This window comes from Rhinopithecus roxellana, chromosome 17 (assembly GCF_007565055.1).
Source record: "Rhinopithecus roxellana isolate Shanxi Qingling chromosome 17, ASM756505v1, whole genome shotgun sequence".
NCBI classification, from domain to species: Eukaryota; Metazoa; Chordata; class Mammalia; order Primates; family Cercopithecidae; genus Rhinopithecus; species Rhinopithecus roxellana.
In genome coordinates, this window is record NC_044565.1 from 25,515,810 (window position 1) to 25,539,604 (window position 23,795).

Here is a 23,795-nt window from a genome sequence, read left to right on the forward strand (position 1 = left end):
AATTCACTAAGGGAACCACATGAAGAGAGAGTGGTGCTACAAGTGTGAATATCAGACTAAAGAACAGAGTCCCACCCAGAGCTGGCTAGTGAGTCACTGTGATTTCTGACAACCAGTAGGCTGTAATATTGAGCCACTCAACACAGAAGATTGGAAATTCTATTTAGATTTTCAAGGTGATTTTATTAGGCAGCTGACTTAAAGGGTAAGGTTACCTTACAGTTCAGCACCACACTCAATTCTAAGATCCTCAAAGGCAATACATACAAGCAGGCCCAGTAGGTAAGTGCTTGCTAAAAATCTTGGCCAAGTCTAAGAAGCAAAATTTGCTGAAGACTATTCAGAAATACGTGCTTGTATTTGGGAGGCTGGGGGAAGTGAAGAGATACATCTTAATTTTTCTCTTTGTCTTTGCTCACTGTGAATTTTTATAGGCAGAGGGTAAGGCTGGCTAAGGGCCTGCGGCAGGTTCCAATGACCAAGGGCAGTTAATGCTCAAAGAAACAGTGACATTTTAAATTACCTAAATCTTAGTAGGACAAATAGCTTCCTCTCCACCGCCACTCCCCATCACCATGAATACCCTTCCTTTCCTATGAAAATCTCCTTTCTGTCCTCATGCCAGAGATTGTCACAATATTACTTCTCAGAATTCTCATCTAAGGGGTCAAGCATCCTATATGAAACAGTTTTTGCCCGAATTCTGCCTGGCATTTTCAAAACATCCTGAAACCCCAGACCTTTCAGTTTGTTCCATATTATCTGTCTTTTGGTTAGCAAATATACCTTTAGTCATCCTGCTTTCCTTTGGTAGCTTCAGACATACTCTTTCGGCTTTTGAGAGGTTTTTATTTTATTTTTATTTTGAGATGGAGTTTCACTCTTGTCACCCAGACTGGAGTACAATGGTACGATCTCGGCTCACTGCAACCTCCACCTCCCAGGTTCAAGTGATTCTCCTGCCTCAGCCTCCCAAGTAGCTGGGATTACAAGCATGTGCCACCACGCCCTGCTAATTTTTGTATTTGTAGTAGTAATGGCGTTTCACCATGTTGGTCAGGTTGGTCTTGAACTCCTGACCTCAGGTGATCCGCCCGCCTTGGCCTCCCAAAGTGCTGGGATTACAAGCGTGAGCCACTGCACCTGGCTTGAGAGATTTTTAGACTTTTGAAATAGAAGAGAGAAAACCAGCATTGTAGCCCTGGATTTGTCACTAGTAGTCTTGCAACTCAGGATTCCTTCTAAAATTCATGTTTACTGATGACCAGATATCTAATGTCCCTCCAGCTCTAAGATTCTAAATCTAATGAATTTCTTTAAAATACACACACACACACACACACACACACACACACACACACACACATATATATAATTTGGTAGAGACAGGGTTTTGCTATATTGCCAAAGCTGGTCTCAAACTCTTGGCCTCAAGTGATCCCCATTCTCACACTGTCTTGGCCTTCCAAAGTGCTGGGATTACAGACACAAGCCACTGTGCCAGGCCAGTGAAGCTATGGCATAGAGAGTAGTTCTTAGCATTTAGCAGAAATGGGACTGATAAAATGATAGACTGTGAGGAATTATACAGAACTATTCTATTATTTCATCTTGCAGAGGAGGAAACTGAGGTCTGGAAAGATTCATTATGGCAAAGTTACCATGAATGGGGCTGTGGTTGGGATACAGGCCCCGATTTGAATCCACTTTTCTTTCTAATATATGATGCAATTTAATCAGCTGGAGGAGAACAAAAATCATTGAGAATAGTACACAGGTTAGGCGCCTAGAGAGGTGAAGGAGAAGGAAAGGGAGTTTCATTTTTAATTAAAAAATAAAAATAAAAGAGAATATAAAATCCATCTTACCCTAGTGAACAAATGTTTATAATTTGTCCAGTTTACTTCAGATCCTCCCTTTGTTTTAAAAAATAAAACATTATAAATAAAGGTGAAATCCCCCTGCCTTCTCTCCATTCCTTCACTTTCCTGATGAAGGCTGCTATCATGATTTTGTTATGTATCTGCTACATGTTGTTACGCTTTTAATAGATAAATAATATATGGTAATGTTCTGTGTTTTAGTTTATATCTATATATACATACCATGTATACATATGTGACATTATACATAATATTCTGCAACTTGCTTTTTTCATTCAATCTTATGTTTTCAAGATCCATCCACGTTGATCCATCTAAATCTAGTTTATTTAACTGCCAAATAGTATTTTCCACCGTAGAAGTACACTTAAATATACTACAATGTATTAATCAATTCTTTCATGATGGAAATTTGTACAATTGTGTTTCCAGATGACAGAAGAATACGGTGTTGCTTGTACCCAGGGAGCAGGCAGCATGCTAGGTGAGTATGGTGAGAAGGGGTTATCATCCTTTATCACTATATATGTGAAATGATGTAAAAAAAATCGCAGGCCACTTAGTGAACCAGCTTAAATACTCCCTGAATTTGATCCCACAGAAAGTGGCAGAAAAAACTCAGATGATTAGTCCAGGCAGGACTCTTAAATGAGATAACTGAAAGGAAATTCATCTCTCCTTGGAAGAGAACATGCAGAGGAATAAAGAAAGCACAGTAAAGCTGACATCACTATGCCGACCCTGACCAGAATTAAGATAAACACAAACTATTTCTTTGAATTGTAATGTTAGGGAGTTACATCCCCATTTCTAAGCCTTTGGGAATGGATCAGCAAGTCTCTATAAGATTTTCAAAAGTATCTGAGGCTGACCTGGGATGGTAGAGAGGAACAGGCTCTGCTTCCACAGTTATTGTGTGAGGTTGCAAGTTATTGAATTGAGAGTCCAAGTTTACATTTTTCTTGAACTTCAATAAGTTGCTGAATTTCTTCAAGATGCATCTAAGTGCCCACTAGCAGTGTTTGCATTGGATGGGAAGAAGAAATTAGGAGAAAAAAGAAACCTCCTTGTTGTGGGAAAGCTTGGTATCATTCCCAAAGATGCTAGGATGGAAAGACTTCTTGCCTTATTCTGCATTGACAAGCTTAATCTTCTAATTTCTTGTGTGGCTAGAGCAATAAGGTCTTAGTCTCTGATGGCATGGGAGCCTTGATCCAACATTAGATCTACGTATTTATCATTTCTGGTCTATAATATGGCTTGTTGTGAGGCAGTTTCTCAATCAGGTGAATTTTTAAAAACCTGCTCCAATTTCTTGAATAAGGATGTGAAAGGAGATACAGTAAGTGAAAGCACTTGAAAACTTCATCTTGTTATTACAGTTAATAACACCATTACCACAGGGTATCATCATTATTCAAGAAGATCTTTAAAAAGCAACTAAAAACTGCCCTTTGTGAACTTTAAAACAATAGGAGCTGTTCTGACTTTTACTTCAATGTAACATAGACGGCAGCCCCTGGCTTTCATCCAAGTTATAATTCCCTTCTCCCAACCCCAGAACCATCATGTCCATATTCCGTGTGAACCCAGGACAGACAGACATTCTCCAGATTAGGATTTATCCATGTGGCTTGTTCCGTGGAAGCAGAGTTCCCTCTAGGACTTTACCAAGGGTCAGATCATAAGCAGTGATTATTTGGAGGGGACCACCCACAGTTTATACCATGAGCAAGCTGTGGGAGAAAAAACCTGTCTTTTTACCTGAGATCTCTCCCATGTCTACAAGAAAATCATTCCGAAGTAGATACCAAGGTAACATTGAAAAATCACCATCATCTTGTTTTAGCCAGTCTCCTTGACTAGTCCTTCTCATCTGGTGATAAGTCACATTCCTGACTTGAAGATATCTTCAGCGGCTAAATATTCCCCAAATTTTCTCACCTCCTGTCCCCTTTATGGATTTCACAAACATTTTACAGCACTGAGCCGGGGACAGAGGGTAAAGAGTTTAGGAATCCTGAGACTCACACTGAAGAGTGATGGTGAGGCAAATCCAGATCATTCTGCCTAAAAGCCAGCCAGTTCACGATGTTCATTGTTTCTCACTTTTGTGCCTTTGGGCAAGTTACTAACCTCTCTCTAAAATGAAAATAATATTTGCCTTGGTAGAGTATTCAGCATAGTGCCTGGCACAAATGTTCAGCAAATACTGGTGATAATGATGATAATGACAATGAAGATGGCAAACTTATTCCTGCCTTCACTCCTTCACACTTGCCGTTCTCTGATTTACAATGACTCTTCTTTTCTCTTTGTCCTATCTAAATCCTTCCCATTCTAGGAGACCCTTAAGAAGTCCTTTTCAATCAGTCCCAGGCACAATATTTCAATTGGTAGTATCATAGCCTATCTTAAATTATGAGTTATTTCTTTTGTCTTGCCTCCCCAGGGAGATTATAAGCTCTTTAAGGACAAGGATTTTTTTCTGTGCTTCTACCTGACATATGTCTGGGCCCATGGTATGCGTGATATACTTAGCATTGAGAATAGTCAAGGGAATGTCTATTTGCTAGTCATAGAGTGGTACTAAGCACATTACAAAGGGAATTTCACAGCTAAAGGCTGTGTCTTTCTGGCTGCTCAGTACCATTAGACTTCCATTTCAACTCATACAACTAAAATGGTCCTATATTGGCTAAAGGAGTAAACAGTCTATATTTCCTGAATGAGCCTCAAATGAGTAAGGGATTATAGAAGCTAGTTCGAGATTTAATACTTGCCACCAATAATTCACTAAGCAATTATTCCTGCTCCCTATATTGGAGAACAAATTGTATTTCCACATTCCCAAGAGGGCTTCTGAGGTACAACAGAGGTATGTTCCCTATGCATGTCTGTACTGGCCCAGAGGCTCTGGACCATCAAGATACTGAGATGATGGCAAATAAGAGTTGGTAAGAAATCATCAAGTGGCCACTGCTCTTCTGTAAGTTGTTAATGCTCAGGCTGTGGGCCTTCAATGTATTACACACTGCATCTCTAAGCTTCTGGAATTCTCTGGCCTGGAGGCCTTTCTGCAAATGGGCTGGAAACTACAGCACAGCCCTACAATGGGAAGGAACTTCCAACGGAGTTCTATCTTGATGCTGTCTTCTGCTTTCTCTGGATACCAGCAAAGTCCCTGTCCTTCCTCCTATCTCTAAGGTCAGATAATAGATACTCTCCCCTTTCAGCCTGTGAGCAGCTTGAAGGCTTGTCCATTTTTTTTTCTTCTTAGTGTTTAGCACCGTGTGGTGGAGTAGAGAAGGATCTCAAAAAGATGTGTGCTGACTGATGATTGTGAGACAGTATCGTAGAAGGCCACCATTGTGGCAAGGCCCTGAACATATCACAGGAGCTCTCCCTGAGCTCCCCGCCCTCTGGCTCCTTGAGATTCTCTGGAGTCCCAGGGTCTGGCTCCACAAGGCTCTAGTCTCTGCTTCTGTTGGTGTTTCTTCATATTCTCCAAAAGGCAGAGAATGGGTGGAAAGGCTCAGCCACAGGATATTGGACTGTTTACAGTTGGCCAGGCCAAGATTAGCGTGAGCACAACATATGCCAAGTTCATTGGAAGTTACATTTTCTCTTTGTTTACACATTAAAGGGGAGAAGACCAGAAGAAAAAAAAAAAAGCAGGTGACCTCCTGTTAACCTCAGCCGTCTGCAAAAGGCTGCTGCCCTCACCTCTGAATGAACTTTCAGATTATCTCAGACAAGATTCACCTTGCGCTGAACTTGTACGCCTGCTCTGAAGCCCCCAGTCACGTAGCTGTGATTAAACATTACAGAGTGGCCATAAATTTACAAAAGTATTATTGTGCCTTGCTTTCCTCTTCTTCTTTGGGAGAGGAAGAGGGCAATGGGTTTGGGGTGGGGGGAGGTAAAAAAAGGGAAACACACAGTCAAACAAACAGTTCCTTTTCACAGCTCTGAACAAAAGAGAAAACATTGCATAGGTGTCCCAGAAAGAAGGGGAAAGAAATTTGGTCATGTGAGAGAAATTAAAGCTCTAGAAGAATGCAAAAGCCTAAAACTCAACGGAATAGCTGAGGTGCTCCTGGTCCCATTTCCAGACAGTCTGCAAGTCCACAGATGAAAGACAAACCTGCTCTGGTCCTTGCTCCTGGCTTCTCATGAAGGGTATCCCTGAAATAATACTTTTGCCAGAGAGAGAGAGAGGAAGAGAGAGGGCATGAGGCAACTGACAGGGCAGCAGGCAGGAGAAAGAAGGCTGCGAGAAAACACAGTTCGTTTGTTCTTTGAGCTGCTATGAGAGATGAGGAAGCCCCAACATCTGGGACATTTAAACAGAGACTGGATAAAGACTAGACCATGTTCTAAAGGAAACACCCTGTAGCTGTACCCAGGAGACTGACCAGATGACCTAAGAACATTTATTTCTGTGATTCACTATTTTATGCTTAAAGTAGAAAAAAAATGGATATTCCACTGAAGTAAAATTTGTTAAACCCTCTAGGATTCCAAAGCCAAGATATGCCTGCAAAAGGCCTGTGCTGACCATGAAACAATGAGACCTCTATAACCAGAAAAGGCCAGGGAGTGCTCTATTTAATCCAAAAGAATTGTAAAAAGTGGTCAGGAAGCCCAGACTGAGGTGATAGGCGCTGGCCAGCAAAGCCATCTTTGGAAAGGAGTCTTTCTGTCTCTGGTTACCCTATGGCAGTGACAGGGGTGCTAAAGAGGCTCATTGTTTCTATAGCTGGCAAGGCCTTGCCCATAAAAGCAGCAAAGCCCAGGGTCCATCCACATGAGGAAGGCGGCTGATGGCTTAGCTCTTGCTGCTTTTAAGAATCAGCCAGGAGTCAAAAAACGGGCCTATGGAAATTCTCAGTCATTGCCTCTGACACAAAGAGATGAGCCAGGAAGTGAAATGGCCAGTGTCAGGGCAATATTGGTGATAGTGAAGCTCCGCGTGGGAGTTCTGAAGTCAATCTCTGGTCCCCAGGGGCAACCTGTGTTCAAAACTCCGGCCTGGACTTGGAGAAGAAAGAGAATGGATTCCTGCCTCTCAGTATGAGTTCTGTGAGAGACAAGACTACTGGGTAGAAACACAGGGGAAAAAGGATAATAAAATGTACATTCGTTGTGAGCCAGATGGGCCAGGTATATATTAAATGCATTATTGGTACAGTCTCAATTAGTGTGATTCTAAGAGGAAGATACTATTTCTCATGCCTATTTTACAGATAAGGTAATTGAGGCACAGGACAATTTAAGCAACTGCTCAGAATCACACAGCTAGTAAGCAAGGAAGTCAGAATCTGAAACCAGGTCTATCTGATTCAATGCATCTTTAAATATGAGAGCAGAATCTTAGAAACATAGAATTAAGGAAATCTACCAAAGTTCATGCCTGGCAGACTGAATAAAGTGTCCTCCTCCTTTTCCTACCATCCTTCAAGACCCTGCTTAAGTATCCATCTCCTTTAGGAAACCTTCTTGAACACTACTATCAGTTCCTTAGATTTATCCCTTCTCTGAACTCCATTTGTACCTATTGTTCATGGTGCACAGGAAGCACTATATCACATATTTTTCTATTCTTCCAACTGTTTGTGCCTCACAGTTGACTGTTGATTATGTCAGTAAACCAGATGTTGATAAACAAAGAAACCCAAGTGTTTTATGCTCATATCTCCCAGAATAGAACATCAACTTTTTGAGCAAGGGACACACAGTGGGACCTCAACATACTGTGACTAAACTCCACAGAGACTAACAAAAAGCTCTTGACGTATTAAATAAGGATACACTTTATAATAAGTAAAGTTGTTCATTAGTGGAATGTGCTGGAACAGAATGAGTGAAGTGTGTGAATGTGTGAAAGTAGAATAAGTTCTACTTCTTTAGTACTTTTTCCCAAGATAATGTAGTTTTATTGTGTATTTCTGTTTTAAAAACAATTTATGCTTTTTGCAAAAAAATTCAGAAAAAACTTATTTAATTCAGAAAAGCATAATGGGAAACCATCATCCATAAATTTCATTCCCTAGGGATAATGACTGTCAACAATTTGGTATTTAGCCTTTAACACTTTTTTTCTCACCAAAATAGAGCAAATTATAGATACTATCAAAAGCAGATTTTTCCCACTAATACAGAATAGACATCTTTTACATGTAAGTACACATAGATAAATGTAACCAATTTTAAAGACTCCAGAGAATCTATTTTTAACAGCTATATACCATACTAAGTTGAACAAATCCCTTATTGATGGGTATTTTGAGTTTTTTCCCCAATCTTTTTTTTATATTACCGAATGTCTTGATGAAAATTCTTGAATATACATCTTTGCACATTTCTTCAAGTGTTTCCTTAGGGAATAGTGTGAGTTACAATACGGCACAGTGGTTAAAAGTGTCAACTCTGGATCTAGATAGCAACTCATCAGCTTTGTGACCTTGGGCAAGTCATCTAACCTCTATAATCCAGTCTCATCATTTACATAATGAAGATAATGGTACATACATAATTAGGTAGGCATTCATATTTAAAGAGTTAATTCACCCAAAAGCACTCAGGACAGTGCCTTTTATGGAGTAAATGCTGAACAAATGTTAGCAATGATGGTGATAATTGATGATGATGATGATAATGGTAAATTCCTGGAAACAGAATTCTAGGTCAAAGCTTTTGATATCCATCCATAAACTGCTTTCCAGAATAGTGTATCAATTTACATTCCCATTAGCAGGTACCAGTGTTTTTGAATGGAAGTATTAGATGAACATTTGTCAAAATACTAGAGGGACCATCTCACTAAACAAAAAGCTTTAGGTTTATCATCTCAATGATCCCTTTCTATCATAAAATACCATGCTTCCTTGCTCCACTGCTAAATCATATAAATGTAATGAAAATAATAAAACAAGTTGAAAACCCCTGGAACACCTTAGAAGGAGAGTGCTAACTTGCATTTAGAAAGTGCTTTATAGTTCACAAAATGTTTTCAAATATATTCTCATTTTTCCGTTCAAGCACCACCTAACTTATTGGCTATGCAAATTTATACTCTCCAACTGGGACAAGTGAGTGATGATCAGATTACGAAATAACCAAAGGGATGTCAGGTCTCATCTTTTTAAAAAATTTTTCAATTTTTATTTTAGATGCAGGGGGTATATGTGCAGATTTGTTACATGGGTATATTACATGATGCTGAGGTTTGGGGTACAGATCCCATCACCCAGGTAGTGAGCACAGTACCCAATAGATAGTTTTTTCACCCATGTTCCCCTCCCTCCCTTCCCCATCTAGTAGTCTGCAGTGTCTATTGTTCCCATGTTTATGTCCATGTGAGCTCAATGTTTAGTTCCCACTTATAATTGAGAACGTGCAGTGTTTGGTTTTCTGTTCCTGCATTAATTTGCTTAGAATATGGCCTCTAGCTGATCCATGTTGCTGCAAAGGGCATAATTTAATTCCTTTTTATGGATGCAAAGTATTCCATAGTGTATATGTACCACATTTTCTTTATCCAATCTACTACTGATGGGCACCTAGGATGATTCCATGTCATTACTATTGTGAATAGCATGGCAATGAACAAACAAATGCATGCGCCTTTTTGGTAGAATGATTTATTTTCCTTTAGATATATACCCAGTAAAGGGATTGCTGGGTCGAATGGTAGCTCCGTTTTAAGATCAGGTCTCATCTTAACCCTTTTCTAGATCCTAAGATCCAGCCCTTTGTCTCAGAATGAAACCCAGGGTGCCTGCACCCTTTACCTCACAAACACGAGATCTAAAGAGCTCTCTTGTATTCTCTTACTAGAAATCTTCCAATGTCACTAAGTATTAAGAAACTCCTTTTCTGTGGATTTTAACCTTACAATACAGCTTTTTTTCTCTACTTTCTAGAAACTCTTATATCAAATGAATACATAGACAAGGAGTTACAGATACAATCTTGTTACCAGAAGTAACTTGAAATATTTAGTATTGCTAGGCGTGGTGGCTCATGCCTGTAATCCCAGCACTTTGGGAGGCTGAGAAGGGTGGATCACCTGAGGTCGGGAGTTCAAGACCAGCCTGACCAACATGGAGAAACCCCATCTCTACTAAAAATACAAATTTAGCCTGGCATGGTGGCGTATGTCTGTAATCCCAGCTATTTGGGAGGCTGAGGCAGGAGAATCGCTTGAACCTGGGAGGCAGAGGTTGCGGGGAGCCGCGATCACACCATTGTATCCCAGCCTGGGCAACAAGAGTGAAACTCAGTCTCAAAAAAACAAAACAAAACAAAACAAAACAACAACAAAATATAATCTTACTTAGTTGTCTCTCCTTTCATCAACTGGGACCTTTTACCAGGACTGAACAAATAAAAGTTCCTTAGCTGTTTCTATCCTGCTCCAATAAAATCTTCTTTCTTAAATTTTCAGGTTTCTGAGGCTGAGGTGGGAGGATGGTTCAAGCCCGGGAAGCAGAGGTTGCAGTGAACCAAGATTGTGCCACTGTACTCCAGCCTGGGCAACAGATCCAGACCTTGTCTTTAAAAAAAAATTTGTTTTCCAGTTTCTGAAGAAGCAAAGCTCAGACTTCCCTAAAATTATTTATCTTAGCACCCTCCGCTGCTGATAGGAAGTATGAGCATCTCATTCTATTAGAAACTAGATGTGTTTCAGCCAAAGACTCAGTGCAGACCTATGCTTATAGCAGAAAAAAACAAATGGCTCCTTTAAAAACTGGGCTGTTTCATTTCTGATCATTATAGCATTTTTTGCTTAAGTAAAGGCTTACAGCCACATCAGAGAATTAGTGTTGTAACTCATCTTGTGAGTGTCAAAATCAAGGTTAGGGTGCTGAGAATACAACTATGCACATTTGAATACACTCTTACTTACCAAGGACCATCATCAAGGCAGACTCTTTCTTAAAATTAATGTATTTAAATTTGGTCCTCAGTGATAAGATTTTTATGTTGTTGCTTTTCACATTCAAATATGATGCACCTAATGATTCTGCTACACATGGATTTTGCAAGCATAATTTTTAAAAAAGAATTATAAACAGGAAGACTTTCTTTTGGCGGGTATCTGTAGCTGCCATGTGTAGGGTGTGCTGATCTTTTGGGTCCTAAACCTTTGCTTGCTCTCAGCTCCTCCCTAGTCTCCCCTGGTTTGTCTCCAAATACTGTTTTTTTAGGCATCTACTCAATCAACCTTTATTGAGTATTTTCTCTGATTTACCATCACGCAAAACGCTGTGCGGACTACCAAGAAAGGAGAAAATACAACCTCTTCCTTCAAGGAGTTTACAATGAATTAAGGAGCCAGATCCACATATTTAAGTCAATCAAAATGCATTTTTATGGGTGGCATATTGCTAACTTTCCATTAATCCTAAATAAAATGAACACGTCAATGTGAAGTATGGTAGGGATCACCATGGAAAGTTTAGAAGGAAGAGCAGCAGATGATAATATTTTGTTCATACTGGATAGCTGGATACCCATTTCCTAGCACAGTATCAGATACAACAGATACTCAATAAATATAATGAACTGCCCCCTCTCCTGACCTGCCATCTATTTCAAAGCTAAGGGACCAGGTGTTTTCCAGGATACGTACCTTCCCCAAAGGGCCCCTGAGTCATTACAATATCCAGAAAGTTGTACAGTTTTCTGGCAGCTATCCCAAAGGGGGCTGTGCCTCATCTTACAAGTCAGTGTCTTCTTCTCTGGGCACAGTGCCGGTGGAAGCTTGGTTTGCACTTTGTTTTTTTTTGTGTGTGTGGGTGGTGGGCAGCAGCAAGGTGGGATTACAGGTCTTCAGGAGTGAGGTGGAAACTTTGGAATCTTTGTCCTTGTTTCCTCAGCAAAGCACAACATACATCCCAAAAGGGCAGTCGGCTGTGGAATCTTGGATATTATGGCTGAGTTACAAGAGAACAACCCTTGTTTACAAAGGCTTTTCTTCAAAATGTCTTTGCTTGGCACTTATTTTAGGGTGCTGATTAGCCTGAGTTAAATGTTATCTGTAGAAGGTGAAACACCACCTCCTGTTCCCTCCAGGCAGCGACAGCTTTCTCCAGCCTGGGTTGATTCAGGAAAGTATTAGCAATTTTACCCTCTTCCCTCTCAACCCAAAATGTATCCTGTCTTCACTAACTGCCTGGGCACCTGCAACCTGTAAGACTCATTCCTCAGTGGACCAGTTTCCATGTCCCCTTGCAGACACTCAGAGATGTACTGACAGGTGATCCTAGAAAGTTAAAATATTTCTGGACCCAATTTCTCCAATAAAATGACGTTTTTGGACTAATTGATTTCCAAGGGCCCTTTTCTAGTTCTGAAACTTACTTTCTATTAATAAATGTTCCGTATTCTCCAACGAGAGATGGAGGTGAGAAAATGGGCCCTTTTTTTCTGCTACAGCTGTACTGTCAGGCAAAGGAAAGCCTTGGGAGAAGCCTGGTGTAAGCTCAGGACTAAGGCTGGGCCCTGTTTTTTCTGCACGTGCACCTTTACTCACTCACCATTTAATGAATGCCTCCATGTACCCAAAGCCATAACTGAAACAAAAACTTTGTCCTGGCTTAAGATGGAACATTATGCCACACCCACCATAAGCAGGGTTTTATGGTGATTTCACATGAACCACCATGCATAATGAGGTTGCTAGAAGGTGATATGTAGAGTTCTGAATGATTTTTAACATACATCTCCCTAATTCCCACTGTAAATTTGGTATGTGGTCAGGTAGCATAATCTTAGATTGCTATGAAACCAATGTGATTTTAGCTAAAAGTATATTTGTTTTTGTCAATCTTAGAAACTATATGAAGGATTTGGGAGGTTGTATATCAATTTGGTTTACCTGTTGCTTTGGTTTGACTTTTTCTGTCACCCGGTGTTATCTTATGCTGCTTAAAGTTTATCCCAGTGATTCTCAATGGTGGACTTTTTCCAAACCACATAGCTCTCCCCAAGACTCACTGCTCTAATGAGCCATGAGCCTCTGACACAGATGGGAGTGTGTGGAATCCCTCAAGTGTGCTGAAGTGGAAAAAAAAAAAAAAAAAAAAAAGAGGTTCCATTGCTTTGGAATATGCAGAGGGCATTTCTCCCTTTGGCCCAAGAATGGTGTATCAAAATGAGTGCTGTTTCAAAGGTGGTTGACAGGGTCTGCCCTAGGCCTAGTTGGTGCCTCTCTCTGTAGGAAGGTACCATTTTGCCCTTGAGGGATGTCTAGATGTAAGGAGCAAAAACATTGTTTTCAAAGGGTGTAATGGTATCCACCAGCTACCAACAGCCTGATTCAGCTCTTAATCCACTCCACAATTCTAGTTTCTTGGGGCAGGGCAGGCTGTTTTATGACTTGTAGAGATTTGCGTTAATTACCAACATATCATAGAGATAAATCTGAGTTTCCAACACACATAGGAACAGAATAGCCCTAGAAAATAATAGCCCTATAAAAGAGGAGTTGGAGTTGCTGGTACTGAGAAGGGATAAAAGAACAAAGCAATAAAAAAAATTAAATGTCAGTATCAAGCATATTAACTGAAATGAAAATCCCTGAGTGCATAATAAAACACCTTTAACTTAATAAAAATGCATTTGACTTAGACAATAATGGGGGAAATGGACGAAGAATTTGCAACTTGTCTTCTTCCAGGTTTTTCCTCACAACTTCTATCTTATGTAAGAGAAGCAGAGCTCAAGCCAATGATAATCAGCCTTTCAGGAATGTATGGAGAGTGACAACTTTTATGTTCTCTATCTCCACTATAAAGTGAACAAAAAAACTTGAATACCAATTGTAGTACATGATGCTTAGGTTAAATACAAAACAGTTCTTACTATAGCAGTATAAGAGGCACTTGAAGGGGAACCTTAGGTGGTGTAGTAGAGTGTGTTTCCAAAGATAGCTGCAAGAGTAACTTCCATCCCATGTGCTACTTTGCAAAATAACATTGTCACTTTCGCACCAAGAGGTAGAGCCTATTACTTTCCCTCTGAATCTGGGCTAGCTTTAGGACTTGTTTTCCTCAAGAGAATATGGTAAAAGTGATGCTATACACCTTCTGAGGCTGGGCCTTAACAGATACTAGCTTCGCTTCACCATTTGGAATACTGACCCTCGAAATTCAGTTGCCAAATAAAGAAGGCTAAGCTAGCCATCTGGAGAGAGGTCTCAGCCTCCTGGCCAACCCTGCCAAGGCACCAGACTTGTGAGTGAAGCCATCCTGGTATTTCAGCCCCAGCAACCATCCAATTGCAACCTCATGAGATATGCTAGCTAATACCACGTAAAACTGCCCAGCTGAGCCCTGGCCAAATTCCTGACCCACAGAATAATGAACAAATAAAATGGTTGTTACTTAAAGTCACTAAGTTTGGGGTTATCTTGTTAATGTAATAAAAGATAAACAGGTGGAAATATTCCTTCTAGAGAAGTTCTAGGAAAAGGAGAGATGGCCATCTGTTTTGTAAACTTAGGCAGAGGCAATTTGTGATATCAACTTCACCTTTCTGGATTTAACAATCCACTGGACATGGAGAAAATGGAGGAATGAATTACCTTAGAATCTCTACAGTGACTCCTGTTAGAACTTCAGGATGGGACGTCCTGATAGGAAGCCTTCAAGGTGTGCTATGATCTAAATGAGTGCATCTCCCCAAAATTCATATGATGAAATCCTAGCTCGAAGGTGATAGTATTAGGATGTGGGACCTTTGAGAGGTGATTAGGTCATGAAGGCAGAACCCTCATCAATGGAATTAGTGTCCCATAAAAGAGACCTGAGAAAAACTTCTTACCCCTTCCATCATGCGAGGACACAGCAAGAAGTCTCCATGCCAGAAAGTGTACCCTCACCGGACACCAAATCTGCCTTGATCTTAGACTTCTCACAACTGTGAGAAGTAAATTTCTGTTGTTTATAGGCTATCCAGTTTATGTTATTTTGTTATAGCAGCCCAAATGGACTAAAACAAGGGAAAATTGGTTTTTCCTTTGTAGGCTGGTAGCTCTTGGAACAGAAACTCTTCTTGTTTAAGAAGGCACTCCACTGATGTTATTCTGCCCACCACCCCATAAAGTCCATTCCTGCTGTGGAAAACTGAAGTCAAGAATACATCAATTCTGTTCATATTGTCATCTGATGTTACTGAAAACTGTGACTGGTGCCTGGAGCACAGGATGTGCTAAGTATCCTCCCTTAAGATTACTTGTTATTGGTCTGGCATGGTGGTTCATGCCTGTAATCCCAGCACTTTGGGAAGCCAAGGCAGGCAGATCACGAGGTCAGGAGATTGAGACCATCCTGGCTAACATGGTGAAACTCCGTCTCTACTAAAAATACAAAAACAAAATTAGCTGGGCATGGTGGCGGGTGCCTGCAGTTCCAGCTACTCAGGAGGCTGAGGCAGGAGAATGGCATGAACCCAGGAGGCGGAGCTTACAGCGAGCCAAGATTGCGCCACTGCACTCCAGCCTGGGCGACAGAGGGAGACTCGTCTCAAAAACAAAACAAAAAAATTACTTGTTATCACACATGATTGTGGTAACCCAAGCCCCTTTTCAGTGTCTCTTCTAGCGAGGATTCCCCAGCCAATCTACCACGTTTCTGTGGAATCATTTCTTCTGTTTCCTTCCTGCTGCTCATGCTTTCCACTTATCAGCTGATCTGCAGTTAGAATGAATCAGGTATGTGAGGAGATGGCCACTTGCAGGTTTCTTTCTTTACGACCAGATCAATGTCATTGATGGGAGATTCCCACCTACCATAAAAAGATTAATTTGATGTTATGAACAGAAACAAAAGCTGAGAACTCAGGGGAAGCTTTTCCAAAAGGTTGATGCGATGTTTCTGCATGCGAAAATTTTGCTTTGGGGTTGTGAACTCTTTAAAACAAACAGTTGAGGTCATTGTTAATGGGAGACAGGATGACTCGCATAGTTTCTGTCAAGTCTGACTGCTTTTAGGGAGGAAATGCAGCAGAGAGGGTTGGGTTTTTTCACAATGATCCATCTTTCAAAAGCACAAGTGAATGCCCTCTCTCATTAATCATAAGACTCCGGCTTATGTTGGAAATAGGGAGCAAGAGCTACTCATGGGGACACCACATCTCTTCTCTTGCTGAATGGTGAGAGGACCAAATAATCCCATCTTTCCACTTGACTACTTAACGGACACTTCTCTTGGCAGGCTGAACACCAGAAGAAGGGATGCATATCCAAATCAGTAAGTCTTACTGTTTCATGGTTCTCTTCTGAGGTAGGATGTTAGGGAGGAGAAATTATGTTTCATTCTGGGATTGCCCTGGACTAGGCACAAGTTTCATGGCATTTCTTTAAATTATCACCCCAGCATCACTCAGTAACCAAAAGATCAAAGCAAATGGATCTTCTCCTTCACATTATCTCACCAAACTGTCTCACTCCCTTACTTCACACAACGCTTTTTACCTAAACCTAACTTCCAAGTTATCGTTATTATCACCACCCTCAAATGACCAAGGAAATCAGAGTAAAAACTTCATAGGAAGTTGCAGAACCAACTAGACTAAAATCTAAAGAAAGACAGGCACCTTCAAACAGACAGAGGACATGAGCTTTTGCTTACCTGGGACAGATGCTGGGTGTCAAGCAATCTGAAAGAAGTCAGCTGAAAGAAGCCAGCTAAAATTGTTAACAACTAAAAGCTGAGCGCATACCATGAGCACAGAACCTTTGGGATCAATATACATGAGAAATTTGCATCTGTTAGGAGACTTCCTCATAGACTTCATTGTTCATAAGAGATTGGAAACAGGGCAGGAGACCAGCAAAGGCCTCCTTCTGGAGGCCTTGAGGAGATGTATAATAGTCACTGCAGGAAAGAAACAAAGCTCAGCCTTAGGTGCTTCTATCCTTTCTCCATTGCAAAAGCTGTAGGCTGCTGAGGAAGGAAAGGGCAGCAAACCCTATTGCCTTTAGGGCACAAGGGAAGACTCAGTGCAGCTGTGGTGAATGGAATAAAAAACAAAACAAAACAGAACAAAAAACCCTTGTATCTATGAGAGAAAGACAGAAGAAGGAACTGGATCCAGATCCTTAGAGGTCCCTTACTGCTTAGGTAGGAAAAGGATCACCAAGAACAGAAAGTATGAACACTTCTACCCCTCAAAACCAAGCTAGCAAGCAATAAATAATCAATGCCAGCACTAAACTTCTGGGGTAAAGGCACTGAGAAGAAGCACAAAGGGAAGACTTAAAACAAGAATGTCTACTTTTTGGGCAAAGGACATGACTAGACACTTCTCAAAAGAAGACATTTATGGGTCTGACAAACATATGAAAAAAAGTTCAACATCACTGATCATTAGAGAAATGAAAATCAAAACCACAATGATATACCATCTCACACCAGTCAGCATGGCAATTATTACAAAGTTAAAACAACAGATGATGGAGAGGATGTAGAGAAATAGGAACGCTTTTACACTGTTGGTGGGAATGTAAATTAGTTCAACCATTGTGGAAGACAGTGTGGCCATTCATTAAGGATCTAGAACCAGAAATAACATTTGACCCAATAATCCCATTACTGAGTATGTACCCAAAGCAATATAAATCATGCTTTTATAAAGACACATGCACACATATGTTTATTGCAGCACTATTCCAATAGCAAAGACATGGAACCAACCCAAATGCCCATTAGTGATAGACTGGATAAAGAAAATGTGGTACATATACACCACGGAATACTATGCAGTCATAAAAAGGAATGAGATCATGTCCTTTGCAGGGACACGGGTGAAGCTGGAAGCTATCATTCTCAGCAAACTAACACTGGAACAGAAAACCAAATACCACATGTTCTCATTCATAAGTGGGACCTGAACAATGAGAACACATGGACACAGGGAGGGGAACAAAACACATGAGGGCCTGTTGGGGGCAGGGGCACAAGGGGAGGGAGAGCAACAGGAAAAATAGCTAATGCATGTGGGGCTTAAAACCTAGGTGATGGGTTGATAAGTACAGCAAACCACCATGGTACATGTATACCTATGTAACAAACCTACATGTTCTACACATGTATCCCAGAATTTAAAATTAAATAAATAAATAATAAAAAGAATGTCCACTTTTACCAATTCTCTTCAACACAGTAATGGAGGCAATGGAATAAGGCAAAACAAAAAGCAAACAAACAAACAAAAAAAAACAACAGCAAAAAAAAAAAAAAAAACCTGAAAGGCTCACAGACTGGAAAGGAAGAAATAACAGCACTATTAATACATGACAAGGGAGTGCATGTAGTCCCACCTACTCGGGAGGCTGAGACAGAAGAATGGCGTGAACCCGGGAGGCGGAGCTTTCAGTGAGCTGAGATCTCGCCACTGCACTCCAGCCTGGGTGACAGAGCGAGACTCCATCTCAAAAAAAAAAGAAAAAAAAAAAAAATATATATATATACACACACACATATATATATGACAAGGTCAGCTATGTAGAAAATACCCCCAAAATCTACCAAACAGCTACTCATACTAAGTTTAGTAAGATCACAGGATACGGGATTATGATAGAAAAAAAATCCATCCTAAAACTATAGTTTTGTTAAAGCACCATCTACAACAGCACCAAAAAACATAATACTTCCATGCAACATCTGTATCCTAAAAACTACAAAATATGAAAGTGATCAAAGAAGACCTAAACAAATGAAGAAATATACTATGTTCATGGATTGGAAGACTCAAGATTATGAAGATGTCCGATTTCCCAAACTGACCTATAGATTCAACATAATTCCAATTAAAGTTTCAGTGGAGTATTTTTGCTGGAAATTGACAAGCTGATTCTACAATTTATATAGAAAAGCAAAGAAATTATAGAAAGAAATTTTGAAAATAAAAACAAGTTGGAGGATTCACATCTGTTTTCAAAAGTTACTATAAAGCTACAGTAATTACAACAAAGTAATGCTAGTAAAATGAAAGACATATAGATCAATGTACTAGAGTAGACAGTCCAGAAGTAGATCCAACAAATATGTGTGGTCACTGGTTTATGAAGGTGGAAAGGCAATTCAATGGAGAAATGGGAGCTTTCTCAACAAATGGTGCTGAAAGAAGTGTACAGTCATTTTATCAGTTTCTTGTGACTACTATGCCAAATTATTATAAACTGAGTAGCTTAAAACAACAGAAATGTATTCCTTCCCAGTTCTGGAGACCAGAAGTCCAAAATCAAGATGTTGGCAGGGCTGCATTCCCTTTGAAGGTTCTTGGGGAGAATCTGTTCTTTGCCTCTTCCAACTTCTGGTGGCCCATTGGTTTATGGGTACATCATCCCAATCTCTGTTGCTGTGGTTACATTACCTCCTTCTCTTCTGTGTGTCTCAAAAATCCCTCTTCCTCTCATATAAGGATATATATGATTGTGTTTGGGGCCCACCTGGGTAATACAGGATAAAATCTTCCTCTCAAGATACTTAAGATAATCATATCTTTTGCCTTGTTAAGTAATATTCACAGGATCTGTGGATTAGGATGTGAACACATCTTTTTGGGGCCCATCACTCAGTCCACTACAGTTATATACCTAAAAGCAAAGCAAACAAAAAACAAAACCAAAAAACCCAACTCCAAACTATACATCATACCATATACAAAAATTAAAAATAAATCATATACCTAAATGTAAAACCCACATCTGTAAAACTTCTAGAAGAAAACATAGAAGAAAATCTCTATGAACTTGGTTTTAGGTAAAGATTTCTTAGATATACCATAAAGCACACAATCTAAAATTTAAAAATTCATAAAATTAGGCTTCATCAAAATTAAGACCCTCTGCACTTTAAAAGAGAATGAAAAAACAGTCACAGACTGGGATAAAATATTTGCAGGTCACATATATGATAAAAGATTTGTATCCAGGATATAAAAAGAACCTTCAAAACTCAGTAACAAGAAAAACAACCCAACTTTAAAAATAGTAAAAAGATTTGGAAAGATACTTCCTCTAGGAAGATACAGGTGACAAATAAGCACACGAAAAGACACACAGTATCATTGGGGAAATGTAAATTAAAGCCACAATAAGATACCACCACATACCTATGAGAGTTGCTCAAATTTTGAAAAAATTGTACATTTATTTTTGAAAACAGTTTGGCAGTTTCTCATTAAGGCTTAACATACAAGTCAGCAATCCCACTCCTATGGATGTATGAAAGCTAAATGAAAACTTATGTTCACAGAAAAATTCTATGTATGAAGGCTTAAAATGGCTTTATTCATTAATTGCAAAAAACTAGAAACAACCTAGATGTCCTTTAACTGGTGAATGAACAAACAAAGAGTAGTCTATCTGTACGACAGAATACTACTCAACAATGCAAAGGAATGAACTCCAGATACATGCTACAATATGGATGAATCTCAAATGCATTATGCAAAGTGAAAGAAGCCAGAGAGAATCATATTGTATGATTCCATTTATATAACATTCTGGAAAAGGCACAAATACTGGGACAGAAAACAGATCAGTGATTTTCAGAGGCTGGGAGTGGATGAAGGGTTTTAATACAAAGGGGAGGAAATAATTTTTTAGGGTGATGGAACTGTTTTATATCTTGCTTATGATGGTGGTTACATGAATGTATGCACTTGTTGGAGCTATACACTACAAAGAATGAATTCTTATGTACGTCAATTCCACCTCAGTAAGACACAGTTCATGCATAGACATCCTCTTCTTCCTGCCCAGACTCCCACATCCCATGCCAGGCCATTCCTCTACAGAGAGACTCCCTCACTCTTCATTTTAGTTTTTGAATATATAAATGCTAAGGACTACTGGAAAATTAGAATTATGGAAGATTGGTGTTAATCAAATGTTGACTCAATTTTCAAAAGAGGGAAGAAAATAGATGCTGAAAACTAAAAATAGGCATCTTGTATTCTGTCATTGATATTCTTGATACAGTAATTTTATTCCTGATAGCTTGTACTAAATCATCTGGTAAGCTAAAAAACTTTATATACCAATACGACTACTATAGATTTATAAATGAAAAATTGGTAACATCCAACAATAGGGGAATGCTAATGTAATTTACAGTGCATTAATGACAATTTTAATTTTTGTAAAAATACAGGAAGAAATGTTCTTAAAATAGTCAGTATATAGTACACATACTAAAGAATATATAGCATGAGCTCAATTATGCAAAAAGTGTGTGTGTGTATGTGTTTATTAAGTGAGGAAAGGAGATACATCAAAATATTTACAGTTAATATCTCTGGGTAGTATGACAATAGGTAATTTTCTTTCTTCAGAATTGTATCTTTTATATTTTCTGAATTTATTTAATAAGCATGTATTAGTTTTTAGATGTGAAAAATAAATTTTGAGACATTAATTAATGTCTGTTTTCATAGCACTTTATATTTCATAGAATACAAAGTTAAGTAAGAATAGATCCTGCTTTTAATGAGCTAATATTGTAATAGCCACTCATACCCAGGACCAAAGAATGAGTCTCTTTTTTATGGGAAAGTTATCACTTTGGAAGCAAGCATAGAACCTTGAGGTTCTGTGAAGGAACCACAAAGAAGAAGCCATGAGGAAGGACACTGTAATACGACTCACCAGCATCAGTATCAGCAGCAACAGCAGTTAGCAGCTAATACTTATTGAGTACTAACTATATATGTCAGGTATTGTTCATCTACGTCAGGTATTGTCCATATTAATACTTATTGAGTACTAACTATACATGTCAAGTATTGTCTGTATTATTTCCTTATTTAATCCTCACAGTAGCTCTACCAATTCTATTATTATCTTCTTTTTACAAATGAGGAAACTAAGGCACTGAAAAGTTACCTTCAACTAGCATGTGACAAAGCAAGTAACTGAATATAGGCAACTGATTCCATAGACTAGTATGGACTGTGTAGTTTATAAAAGAATGACCCCTGATAATTAAAGTGGGTGAAAAATTGCAGGACAGTGACTTCGTATCCTTCTAATCTAGCAAAGACATGATATGCACACACGGTTCTATATGCAAGGTAGAAAGCAGTAAGTGTCATAAAAGAGTTAGAGTTAGAGGATCTTGGAGAGGGAGACATGATGATTCAGCAGACAGGACTGGCATTAGGGAGACCATGGCAGATCTCCTAAGGTCAGGAGTTCAAGACCAGCTTGGTCAACATGGTGAAACCCCATCTCCACTAAAATACAAAAATTAGCTGGGCGTGGTGGTGCACGTCTGTAATCCCAGCTACTTGGGAGGCTGAGGCAGGAGAGTTGCTTGAACCTGGGAGGTGGAGGTTGCAGTGAGCCAAGATCATACCACTGCACTCCAGCCTGGGCGACTCCATATCAAAAAAAGAAAAAAAAAAGGTATAGTAACCAAGGTAAGAGAAGAAGGTAGCCTGAACTACGGTATTCTCCCCTCTCCTATTCTGTAGCCCAATTTTGTGAACTAAAGGTTTACATTGTGTGTTTCCCATAAAATACCACTATTATTCCTTACTTTCCCACTGCAGACCAGCCCTGATAATACCAATATTCACAGGTCAGGAGCAGTTGGAGGTTAAAAAACATTATGCAATTCTGGTACCTAAACATCACAATCCCTCCCTCTTAGCTACTTTCTCTCCATTTTACTTAAAAAGGAGGGTCAAGACACAGGATATTTTGAGTTGGTAGAGCACAGATACCCAAGTCAGACTTCTAAACTCAGTGGCACAGAATCAGGGTATTAACTACCTCTGCCACACAGAGTCCCTCAGCTACAAAAAGGAGCTAGTATTAAGAAAAGGTACATTCAGAGCACTCACTGTGTGCAAGACTCACTATGTGCCAAGTGCCTGCCAACAAAGTAAGAAAGAAAAACTCCCCCATTGGGGAGCTTCTGGTCTAATGGCTAAGACACGGTCTTACAAAACAGGGGCCCTCCTTGTTCAAGGTAGGACAGGAGAAATTTGCCTTCAGAGGGCCAGACCTAAGAGTAGAGGTCAGGGAAAATGATCAAAGATAATCACAGCATGAATATGGATGTCTCAGGGCTTCCTTCTTGGGGTCTTCTTCAAAGGACTGATATCTGGCATTTTTAGTTAGGAACTTCCAGGAATTGAAAAGATGATGAGTATCTTGAAGGCTCCTTGACTATGCTTTATTTAATTTGTGCCTGAACTTGGACAGGACCTAGCATATAAGCATTTAGTAAGTAATAGCACTAATATGGTCATTATGTGCCAGACACTATGCTAAGCATTTTTATATATTATTTTAATTATATTCAAACAAGATAATTAAAGGTAATGAGGCAGGGTTTATTAGTAAACCCACTTTACAGATGAAAAGAATAAGGCCAGATAGGTTAAGTAACTTATTCCAGATCACTGAAGGACTCTTTGGAAAAAGGAGAACGCATGCTATTAGGGGAGATGAAGGGATGAAGGGAGGAGGTTCTGCCAGTTTATAAGTCAATGCACACTCAGAGGAAGAAAATTTACATACTTGCCTTTTGTCAACCATACCTCATAAATGTATTTGTGGATGTGCACAGTAAGGCTGCAAAGTGGCTACTTAGTGTTCAAGTCATCAGCAAGGTGAATTTTTCAGGTTGCTTCCTATTCTAGTAGCTAGAAAACTTTAATCCTAAGCATAGAGTCATTTACAGTTTAGCATTTATGCATATTCATGAATTCTTTGATCCTATCTTAATTTCTAGGGACTCAACCTAGAATAAAGAGGCCACTCAATAAGGGTCTCAGAACACAATATGTGTGTGTGCATGTGTGCATATGTATATGTATGCATTTATAACAATTACTAATCACTTTAATTAACCAACTTAACCTGATTAGTAATGATTTATT

The 23,795-nt window shown here is 39.5% G+C and overlaps 1 protein-coding gene across 1 annotated transcript in view; it reads right to left on the reverse strand.

Annotated features, from left to right (window-relative positions):
* Nucleotides 1-23,795, reverse strand: part of EXOC6B (exocyst complex component 6B) — a 694,448-nt gene that overhangs the window by 24,184 nt on the left and 646,469 nt on the right. The gene's annotated exons all lie outside the window — the stretch shown is intronic.